We start from the raw sequence: 11,397 nt of genomic DNA on the forward strand, positions 1-11,397 counted from the left end.
ACCTCAGGTGGCAAGTCCTCATCCATCGTCCTTTCCACCACTGTAATACTATCTTTGACAAGCAATGCCACACCTCCCCCTCTTTTACCCCCACCTCTGTCCCTACTAAAACATTTAAATCCTGGAACCCGCAACTGCCAATCCTGTCCCTGTTCTAGCCATGTCTCCGTAATAGCCACAACATCGAAGTCCCAGGTACCTACCCACGCTGCAAGTTCACCTACCTTATTTCGTGTACTTCTTGCATTGAAGTATACACACTTCAAGCCACTTTCCTGTTTACAGACACCCTCCTTGGAAATTTATGCCATGTTCCTAACCTCCCTACACTCCAGGTCCTGCACCCTGAAGCTACAATCTGGGTTTCCATGCCCCTGCAGAGTTAGTTTAAACCCCCCCGAAGAGCACTAGCGAACCTCCCCCCAAGGATACTGGTGCCCCTCAGGTTCAGGTGTAGACCATCCTGTTTATAGAGGTCCCACCGTCCCCAGAAAGAACCCCAGTTATCCAACAACTGGAACCCCTCCCTCCTGCACCATCCCTGGAGCCACGCATTTAATTGTTCTCTCTCCCTATTCCTCGAGTCTCTATCACGTGGCACGGGTAACAAACCAGAGACAACAACTCTGTTCGTTCTATCTCTGAGCTTCCAACCTAGCTCCCTGAAAGTCTGTCTAACATCCTCGGCACTCCTCCTACCTATGTCGTTGGTGCCAATATGGACCACGACTTCGGGCTGGTCCCCCTCCCCCTCCAGGACCCGGGAAACACGATCAGAGACATCACGTACCCTTGCACCTGGGAGGCAACATACCAAACGTGAGTCTCTCTCGTTCCCACAAAACCGCCTATCTGTGCCCCTAACTATCGAGTCCCCAATTACTACTGCTCTGCTCTTCTTCACCCTTCCCTTCTGAGTAACGGGGACAGGCTCCGTGCCAGAGACCTGAGCCCCGTTACTTACCCCTGGTAAGTCATCCCCCCCACAAGTATCCAAAACGGTATACTTGTTCTTGGGGGGAATGGCCGCAGGGGGTCCCTGCACTGGCTGCTTCCTCCCAGTCCCCCTCACTGTCACCCATCTATCTGCCATCTTTGGGGTTACTACTTCCCTATAACTCTGATCTATGACCCCCTCTGCCTCCCGAATGATCCGAAGTTCATCCAACTCCAGCTCCAGTTCCCTAACACGGTCTTGGAGGAGCTGGAGATGGGTGCACTTCCTGCAAGTGTAATCGGCAGGGACGTCGATGGCATCCCTCACCTCATACATGTTGCAGGAGGAACATGTTGTGAGTAAGGGAGATTCCAGATGTGGACCCAATGCCAGTGAAAGAACTGAAGGATACATTTCCAAGTCAGGAAGGTGTGTGCCATGGAAGGGTGCTTGCAGCTGGTGGTGTTCCCATATATCTTTATCCTTCTCAATCATAGTGGTCATGGGTTTGGAACACTAGCCAGACCTGCACATTTTGTTCCTTGGGGAAAGCTTTTTTCTTTTTTTCCCCACTCTAGGAGGTCAGTGCACTCTGAACAGAGAAACAAATTAAATAGAGAACAAAAGTGGAATTCCGAGGTGCTCAAGGAGTTTAGAAGTTCTAATGCACAAGTCACAAAACGTTAGTGTGTAGCTATAGCTCCATAAAAAAGGATAATGGAATTCTCTCCTTTATTTCAAGAGGAATTGAACATAAAAGTGAGGAGGTTATGCATTAATCATACAGGATATTGGTGAGACTACATCATGAATATGGTATGAAGTCTTGGTCTCCTTATTTAAGGAAAGGTGTAAGTGTGTTGGAGATGGCAGGTAGGACAATTCCGGACAAATCACAGGGACAGTGCTGAGCTGGAGGTTTGGAACTAGGGTGAGGTGGGGGAAATGAGGAAACTGTTGAAGTCCACATTGATGCCCTGGGGTTGAAGTGTTCCGAGGCGGAAGATGAGGCGTTCTTCCTCCAGGCGTCTGGTGGTGAGGGAGCAGCGGTGAAAGAGGCCCAGGATCTCCATGTCCTCGGCAGAGTGGGAGGGGGAGTTGAAATGTTGGGCCATGGAGCGGTGTGATTGATTGGTGCAGGTGTCCCGGAGATGTTCCCTAAACCGCTCTGTTAAGAGGCGCCTAGTCTCCCCGATGTAGAGGAGACCGTATCGGGAGTAACGGATACAATAAATGATATTAGTGGATGTGCAAGTAAAACCTTGATGGATGTGAAAGGCTCCTTTAGGGCCTTGGATAGAGGTGAGGGAGGAGATGTGGGCGCAGGTTTTACAGTTCCTGCGGTGGCAGGGGAAAGTGCCAGGATGGGAGGGTGGGTTGTAGGGGGGCGTGGACCTGACCAGGTAGTCACGGAGGGAACGGTCTTTGTGGAAGGCGGAAAGGGGTGGGGAGGGAAATATATTCCTGGTGGTGGGGTCTGTTTGGAGGTGGCAGAAATGTCAGCGGATGATTTGGTTAATGCGAAGGTTCGTAGGGTGGAAGGTGAGCACCAGGGGCATTCTGTCCTTGTTACAGTAGGGAGGGGTAGAGTCTGAGGGCGGAGGTGCAGGATGTGGACGAGATGCGTTGGAGGGCATCTTTAACCACGTGGGAAGGGAAAATGCAGTCTCTAAAGAAGAAGGCCATCTGACAGTGGCTGTTGATTAGAGGTGGGAAGAGGTGTAATCCAGGTAGCTGTGGGAGTCGGTGGGCTTGTAAAAAAATGTCAGTGTCAAGTCGGTCATCATTAATGGAGATGGAGAGGTCCAGGAAGGGGAGGGAGGTGTCAGAGATGGTCCAGGTAAATTTAAGGTCAGGGTGGAATGTGTTGGTGAAGTTGATGAATTGCTCAACCTCCTCGTGGGAGCACGAGGTGGCGCTAATGCAGTCATTAATGTAGCGGAGGAAGAGGTGGGGAGTGGTGCCAGCGTAATTACGGAAGATCAACTGCTCTACGTAGCCAACAAAGAGACAGGCATAGCTGGGGCCCATACGTGTGCCCATGGCTACCCCTTTGGTCTGGAGGAAGTGGGAGGATTCAAAGGAGAAATTGTTAAGGGTGAGGTCCAGTTCGGCCAAACGAAAGAGAGTGTTGGTGGAAGGGTTCTGTTGGGGACGTCTGGAGAGGAAAAAACGGAAGGCTTGGAGGCCCTGGTCATGGCGGATGGAGGTGTAGAGGAATTGGATATTTTTACCTCCTTGAAATTTCAACAACAGGCACACAGCAAGAGGTCAGAGACCAACAGAAGGAAAATATAATCACTGAAGGAACACCAAAAACAAGATAATGTATGTTTGAGAAAGGCCATACTATCACAGATAATGTCTTAATGCCCTAATACTGAGAACAAATAGAAGTGTGGACTTATTACTCAGAAGATGAAGGAGTTGAAGGTTGTACAAGTTCTCCAGCCATCCAGGAGAATAACATTTACACTGACAGATGGGAGAGCACAAACTATCCTTGACCTCAAAAGGAGAACCAGAACTGGATCAGGAAGCTTGGTCAATGCACTGTTGGGCCCAACCCTGTGCTGTCTGAGACTTTGGGGGGAGATTCATAGAATGTAGATATAAGGAGGTCAAAGACTTTGGGAGAGCTGTAGAGTAATGGGGTTACCATCATAAGTGTATATATATTCCTATGTCAGTGTTACATGAGTAGGTAGGGAGATTTGTAAGGAAGCAGAAGTTCCAATGCTGTGTGAAGACCCACGTATATCTTCAGCTGTTACAGAACAACCATAGACTTGAGTAACATGCAGTTAGTAAAACAAATGGTCCCAAAACCTGTCAACACAATTAAATACTTGAGAGACAGTGGAATGGGCTACAAACATGATTGAAGCAGAATCAATGATAACCTTTGAGAATAACTGGAAAAGGTCATCAAAAAAAAAGTACAGAAACCAACAAGGAGAGACTTGTTCCTGTGCAGTAATTTCTGAGTAATCCTTGTGTCCAAGCTCCTTCGATGCTGCCTTATTTGCTGCTCCTTCACCTCACAACCCTACTGCATTCATGCTGTGCTCTTCCAGCACCACTAATCCAGAATCTGGTTTCCAGCATCTGCAGTCATTGTTTTTACCTCAAGAGTTCAATACGGCAGTGGGGGAACATTTAGGTGACACCAACCACAATACAATATGGTTCAAATTTTTTCTGGACAAGGAAAAAAGGTGGCCTCAAAAGATGGCTTTGGATTGGTGGAAGGCAGATTTTATTAGACTAAAGCAGGATCTGATCGCTGTAGACTGGGAACAGCAGTAGGTAAGTCTACAGCAGAGCAATGGAGGCATTCAACAAGGAGCTAGTGAAAGTACAGGAGGAAAATGTAGGAGCAATAAGTTCAGAGAACCCTAGATGTCTAGGAAAATCCAGGACTGAATAAGGAAGAAGATTAGGGCTTTTGGCAAATCCAATGAAAGCAATTCAGCTGTGGCCCTAGGGGAATTATAAGAAGTGCAGGAAGGAATTTAAGAAAGCAATTAGAAAACCAAAAAGGGACATAAATAAGGAATTGCAAACAGGATTAGGGAGAATCCTAAGATATTTTATAAATGCATTAAAGGGAAGAGGTTAAGCAGGGAAAAATTAGGGCCTATTTGGGGCCAACGGGGCAACCTGTGTGTGAAGCCACAGGATATTGGAAGGGTGTTGAATGAATACTTCTCTTTGATTTTCACTCTGGAAAAGAAGAACATAGGGATAGAATTTAGGAAAAGGGACTCTGAAGAGCTTGCACAATTTGACAGAGGAAATGGGGAGATATTGGTGGCTCTATTGGCCTTAAAAACAGACAGGTCCACTGGCCCGGATGAATTTCATCCCAGGCTGCAATGGAAGGCAAGGCAGGAAATTGCAAGGGCTCTGACACAAATTTTTTAATTTTTTTCTGGCCACTGGGCCAGTGTCAGAGGACTGGAGTCTGGCTAATGTGATTCCAGTTTTTAAGAAGGGTGGTAGAAGTGAACCAGGAAATTACAGACCAGTTAGTCTCATATCAATGGTAGGGAAACTATTGGAGAAAATTCTAAAGGAGTGAATTAATACCCACTTGGAAAGGCTTTGGTTAATTAGGGATATTCAGCTTGGCTTTGTCAGAGGGAGGTGATGCCTAATAAATTTGTTAGAATGTTTTGAAAATGTGATCAGGTGTGTGGATGAGGGAAGTTCAGTCGATGTGGTTTGTATGGATTTTAGCAAAGCTTTTGACAGGGTTCCATTTGGGAAACTGATTGAGAAGGTTAAAGTACATGGAATTGGGGGAAACTTAGCAAGGTGGATCAGAAACTGGCTAAGTAATAGGACAGGAGAAAGTGAGGACTGCAGATGCTGGAGATCAGAGCTGAAAACGTGTTGATGGAAAAGCGCAGGTCAGGCAGCATCTAAGGAGTAGGAGAATTGACGTTTAGGGCATGAGCCCTTCTTCAGGAAATCCGGCAGCATCCAAGGAGCAGGAGAATCGACGTTTCGGGCATGAGCCCTTCTTCAGGAATTCAGTAAGTAATAGGACACAAAAGGTGGCAGGTTGTATGAGTGACTGGAGGCCGGTGTCCACAAGGATGAGCACTGGGATGCTTATTGTTTGTTATATATGTAAATGATGTGGATGAATTTTAAGTTAACTTGCAGATGACGGCAAGATTGGTAGAGTGGTTAATAATGAGGAAGATGGTTGTAGGTTACAGGAAGATATAAATGGGTTGGTCAGATGGACAGACCAGTGGCAGATGGCATTTAACCCTGATAATGCACTTTGGAAGAAGAAACAAGATGAGGGACTATTTAATGAATGACAGGACACTGGGTAACTTAGAAGAATAGTGGGATCTTGGGGTAATTATTCACAGATTTTTGAAATCGAGAGCACATGAATAGGATAGTTAAGAAGGCATATGAGTCTCCTGCATGGAGTATAAGAGTAAGGAGGTCATGTTGGAGTTGTGCAGAGCTTTGGTCAGGACACAACCGGAGTACTGTGTGCAGTTCTTGCCACTTCACTACAGGAAAGATAGAATAGCACTAGAGGAGGTATAGAGGAAGTTCAACTACGATATTGCCTGGAATGGAGAAATTGAGCTATAAGGAAAGACTAGATAGGCTTGGATTGTTTTCTTCAGATCAGAGAAGGGGGATGTGATTAAAGTGTATAAGATAATGATGGGCATGGATGGGGTGAGTAGAGATCAGCTGTTCTCCTTGGTTGAGGGGTCACTCACGAGAGAGCATAGGCATGGTTTTGAGGTAAAAGGCAGAAGATTCAGATGAGAATTAGGAAAACACATTTTCACTCAGTGGGTGATGAAAATCTGGAATGCACTGCCTGGGAAAGTAGTGGAGGCTGGAAACCTTACAGCCTTTAAAAATACTTGGATGAACAGTTGAGATATCAGAACATTCAGGGATATGGGACAAGTGCAGGAAACTGGGAGTAGCACACCTTTAGTGGTAGTTATGTCACTGGAGAATTGATGGGCTGAAGGGTCTTTTCTGCACTGTATGAATCTATGAATCCAAGGACCATTGTGGTTTAAGAAGGCAGCTCACCACCACTGTCTCCAAGGCAATTAAGGATGGGCAATAATTGTTGGCCTGTGATCTGATGTCCACACCCTGAGAGTGGATTTTTAAAAAAATCAAACAGTAAGAATGGGTGAGCAGCAAAAGATTATTTTTGTCTAAATTGGCAAACACAAAGTGAGAAAGGATTTGGAAGAATATCGTAAAAATGTTTCCACTCAGAGGAATGTTTTACCACAAGAGCCTATTAGGCCAGAGAGTGTTAAGCAATTGAAAGGACATTGTAAAGGGCATTAGGTTAGTTCCTGTTGAACAGCTCACCCGAAACTTGTCTCTCGGTTTGCTGCAATATCATGCAGCTATGATTCAACATGCTCAGCAAAGAGCTGGAAAGCTCAACATCATTAATTAACTCCTTTGTATGTGTGACTTTGGAGTTTTTCACCTATCAAAGTCTTTGAGAAAGCTGCCAAGATATAATTAGGGAGTGACTCAGTTTGATGATGTTCCTGGCTTCCACTGACGGTACAGAATGAGATCACCAAGCCCAAATTCTCATGGAGCATTCTGGTGATAAGTGACGGAGCAGAGTAGTGGAAAATGTGAGCAGCGAAGGTGATTTGTTTTATAAACGTTTGGCAGATGCAAAGCTAAGGAGAACATGCAGTGCAAATTATTTGATGATTGAAACAACACAATGGAATATCACTCCCAGTTCGCTTACACAAAGTCAGAATCTAGTTAAATTAAATGAGATTGCTTCAGAGTTTGAATTGTGGCTGTACAAGTAAAAAACAACAACAACATAGATTTATAAAGTACCTTTCATCATTTAAAACAACCCAAGACATTTCGCTAAAGTTTCGCAAACTGAACTATACACTGAGTTGCGTTCGGTGATCTAAGGGCAATTGGCAAAAAAGCTTGGCCCCAGAAGTATATTTGAAGAGAAGGGAGCTGTGGAGAAGCTGAGATTTATCAGATCAAATTAATAAACTCAAGAAATTACCTCTCAAGGTGTTTTGGTATCCATAAAACAGTGGTTGATTACTTAAGTGAAGGAAATTGAATTTAAAGCCTCAATTAGTCCATGTGGCTTAGTAAACTGTAAAAAAAATCAACAATGAAATTGTCTGATGACCCAGCTTCCACTGCTCCAGGGAAGAGAGTTCCAAAAAGTAGTTGTCCAGAATAGAGAAGAATTTCTTTCTCATCTCAGTTGGGAGATTCCTTATTTTAAAACTGTCCCTCTAGTTCTACGCTTCTGATGAGGCAAAAGTTGGGCCAGATTTTCTGATGGCAGACAGCTGTTAGTCCAGCATTGTTGGGAAAAGCACATGGGGACCCTGTGGAATCCCCATCAGAGCATAATTTCTCTGGAAATTGAAGATTCCGCTAGGCAAATCCTTTATGCCTGGAACCCTTCAATAGTCTCCATTTCAATGGGAGAACTTGGAGGGTTCTGATGAAATAAGCAACATAGATTCTCAGGAAAAGATGGACTATTAAATACTATTTTCCCGGGACCCAACACCCTCCTGGAATCTGACAATTTCAAGCTCCACACCGGAGCCCCCTCTGCTACTAATGGTCCTGATTGCTGACTCCCTCCTCCACTGGGGGTAGATCTGAGTGCCAAACCTGCTGTTATGGGAGTCAATAGCTGACTGCTTCCCCAACACTTACCTGAACCTTGACCTCTGACTTCCTCCCCTCAGACACCATCTCAAGATCTGACCTCTAATATCCACTGCCTCCCCCTCCACTGCTGAAGGACCTGACACCCACATTCCAATGGGTGTAGGCCTAATCTCCATTATGATCTATCCTCAAAAGAAAAGACCTTTCACTTCAGGAATCAACCGAGTCAATCTTCTCTCAACTGCCACCACTGCAAATATGTCTCTCCTTAAGAAAAAAGACCAGGACTGTACACAGTGCTGTAGGTGCATTCTCACCAATACCCTGCACAATTAAGCAAGACTTCCTTTGGTATAAAGGCCAATATTCCATTTTATAAAAATTCATTCATGAGATGAGGGCATTGCTGGTTGAGCCAGCATTTATTGCCCATTCCTAATTAAGAGTCAATCAAATTGCTGTGGATCCGGTGTCACGTGTAAGCCAAACCAGGTAAGGACAGCAGTTTCTTTCCCTAAAGGATATTAGTGAACTAGATGGGGTTTTTTTCTGATAATCAACAATGGATTTGTGGCATCTTTAGACTCTTGTTGAATTTTTGTTGAATTAAAATTCCACTATCTACCTTGGCATCATTTGAATCTGGGTGTGCAGGACATTACTTGGGTCTCTGCAATAACAGACCAGAGACAGTACCTTGGCTGTACCCTCCCCTATATTTGCCTTCCTAAGCACTTATAGCACCTGCATGCTTTTTTATAATTCATTCTTGGAATGTGGGCTTTGCTATCTCTAATTGCCCTTGAGAGGATGGTGGTGAGCTGCCTTCTTGACCCACTGGTCTAAGCGTTGTAGGTGGACCTGACCTGTAGGTAGACAATGCTGTTAGGGAGCGAGTTACAGAATTTTGATCCAGCAGCACTGAAAGAATGGAAAGGTTGGTGAGTGGCTTAGAGAAGAACTAGCAGGTGGTTGTGTTCCCATGTAACTGCTACACTTGTTCTTCTGAACATAAGTGGTCATGGGTTTGGAAGGAGCTGTCTAAAGATCTTTGATGAATTTCTGTTGTGCATCTTGTAGATTGTACTCACTGCTGCTACTGAGCATCAGTACTAATGGAGCGATTGAACGTTTGTGGATGTGTTTGCAGGCTGCTTTGCCCATGATTATGTCAAACTTCTTGAGTGATGTTGGAGTTGAACTCATGCAAATGAATGGGGAGAATTCCATCATACTCCTGACTTGTAATTTTAAGTGGTCATCAGGCTTTGGGGAGTCAGGAGGTGAGTGAATCTCTCCAGTTTACTTTTTGTTCATTCATTAGAAGGGGGTACCACTGGTTAGGCCAGCATTTATTGCCCATTAATTGTCCAGAGGACAGTTTAAGAGTCAACCACTGTGTTGTGGGTGTGCAGTCATACATAAATCAGACCATGCAAGGATGGCAGTTTCCTTCCCTAAAGAGCATTAGTGAACCAGGTGGGTTTTTCTAACAATTGACAATGGATTCATGGTCATCATTAGACTTTTAATCCAAGACTTATTTTAAGATTAGATTAGATTACTTACAGTGTGGAAACAGGCCCTTCGGCCCAACAAGTCCACACCGCCCCGCCGAAGCGCAACCCACCCATACCCCTACATTTACCCCTTACCTAACACTACGGACAATTTAGCATGGCCAATTCACCTGACCTGCACATCTTTGGACTGTGGGAGGAAACCAGAGCACCCGGAGGGAACCCACGCAGACACAGAGAGAACGTGCAAACTCCACACAGTCAGTCGCCTGAGGCGGGAATTGAACCCGGGTCTCTGGCGCTGTGAGGTAGCAGTACTAACCACTGTGCCACCGTGCCGCCCACTTTTTTCATTGATTTCAAATTCCACCATCTGCCATGGCGGGACTTAAACATGGGTCCACAGGACATTATTTAGGTCTCTGAATTAATAGTCCAGTGATAGGTCACTAGATTATTGATTCCCCTTCCTTGCCTCTGACCTGGAGATCTCAGTTGTACTTCTGGTCAATGGTAATGCCCAGGATGTTGATAATGGACTATTCAGCAATAGTAACATCTTTGAATGTCAAGAATGGTGGTTAGTTGTCTCTTACTAGAGATAGTCATAGCCTAGCATTTGTATCGCATGAATGTTACTTGGCATTTGTCAGCCCAGGCATGGATATTATCCATATCGTTTTGCATTTGGATATGGATTGCTTCAGTACCTGAGTAGTTGCAAATAGTGCTGAACATTGTAGAGTTATATGCTGATAAATCGTGGTTCTGTTTTTTCTGTGGTTAAAATGTATTTGTTTGTTATAAATACTGGTTCTTGTTAAATACAGGAACTTGCTCATTGGTTTCTATTAGCCTGAGGACATCAGACAGGTGAATTGGGGACTTCACAGGGGACTTCACATACCTTAATTAAATCTTTAATGTCTGTGATGACCCCGGAAATAGTGGGTTCAAGTTAGGGGTGGCACAGTGGTTAGCACTGCTGCCTCACAATGCCAGAGACTCAGGTTCAATTCCCCCCTCGGGCAACTGTCTGTGTGGAGTTTGCACATTCTCTCTGTGTCTGCGTGGGTTTCCTCTGGGTGCTCCGGTTTCCTCCCACAGTCCAAAGATGTGCAGGTTAGGTGAATTGGCCATTCTAAATTGCCCGTAGTGTTAGGTGAAGGGGTAAATGTAGGGGAATGGGTCTGGATGGGTTGCACTTCGGAGGGTCGGTGTGACTTGTTGGGCCAAAAGGCCTGTTTCCACACTGTAAGTAATCTAAAAAAAAAGTTAAAAATCACACAACACCAGGTTATAGTCCAACAGGTTTAATTGGAAGCACACTAGCTTTCGGAGCGACGTTCCTTCATCAGATGATTGTGGAGGGCTCGATCATAACACAGAATTTATAGCAAAAATTTGCAGTGTGATGTAACTGAAATTCTACATTGAAGAATTGATTGTCTGTTAAGCCTTTCATCTGTTAGAATACAGTGATAGTTTCACTTCTTTCATGTGTAAATCACAAAACCCTTTTTTTTAAAGGTGCATTCTCGGGTTAGCTGTTAACAATGGTGATAACTAGACAATATGTTGAAGGTGTTGGCCCCCTGTGTTCTCTGTCTATGACCTGATGTTTAGATTGATTCCAATCTAAAAAGTGAAATAACCGAGTTTTACATAAATTCATGCAGTTTTTGAGCTCAGAGTTCAACATGAATCTATGTGGTTTTTGAACAAAGTGCAATGTAA

The sequence above is a fragment of the Chiloscyllium plagiosum genome, chromosome 13 (genome assembly GCF_004010195.1).
Source record: "Chiloscyllium plagiosum isolate BGI_BamShark_2017 chromosome 13, ASM401019v2, whole genome shotgun sequence".
NCBI classification, from domain to species: domain Eukaryota; kingdom Metazoa; phylum Chordata; class Chondrichthyes; order Orectolobiformes; family Hemiscylliidae; genus Chiloscyllium; species Chiloscyllium plagiosum.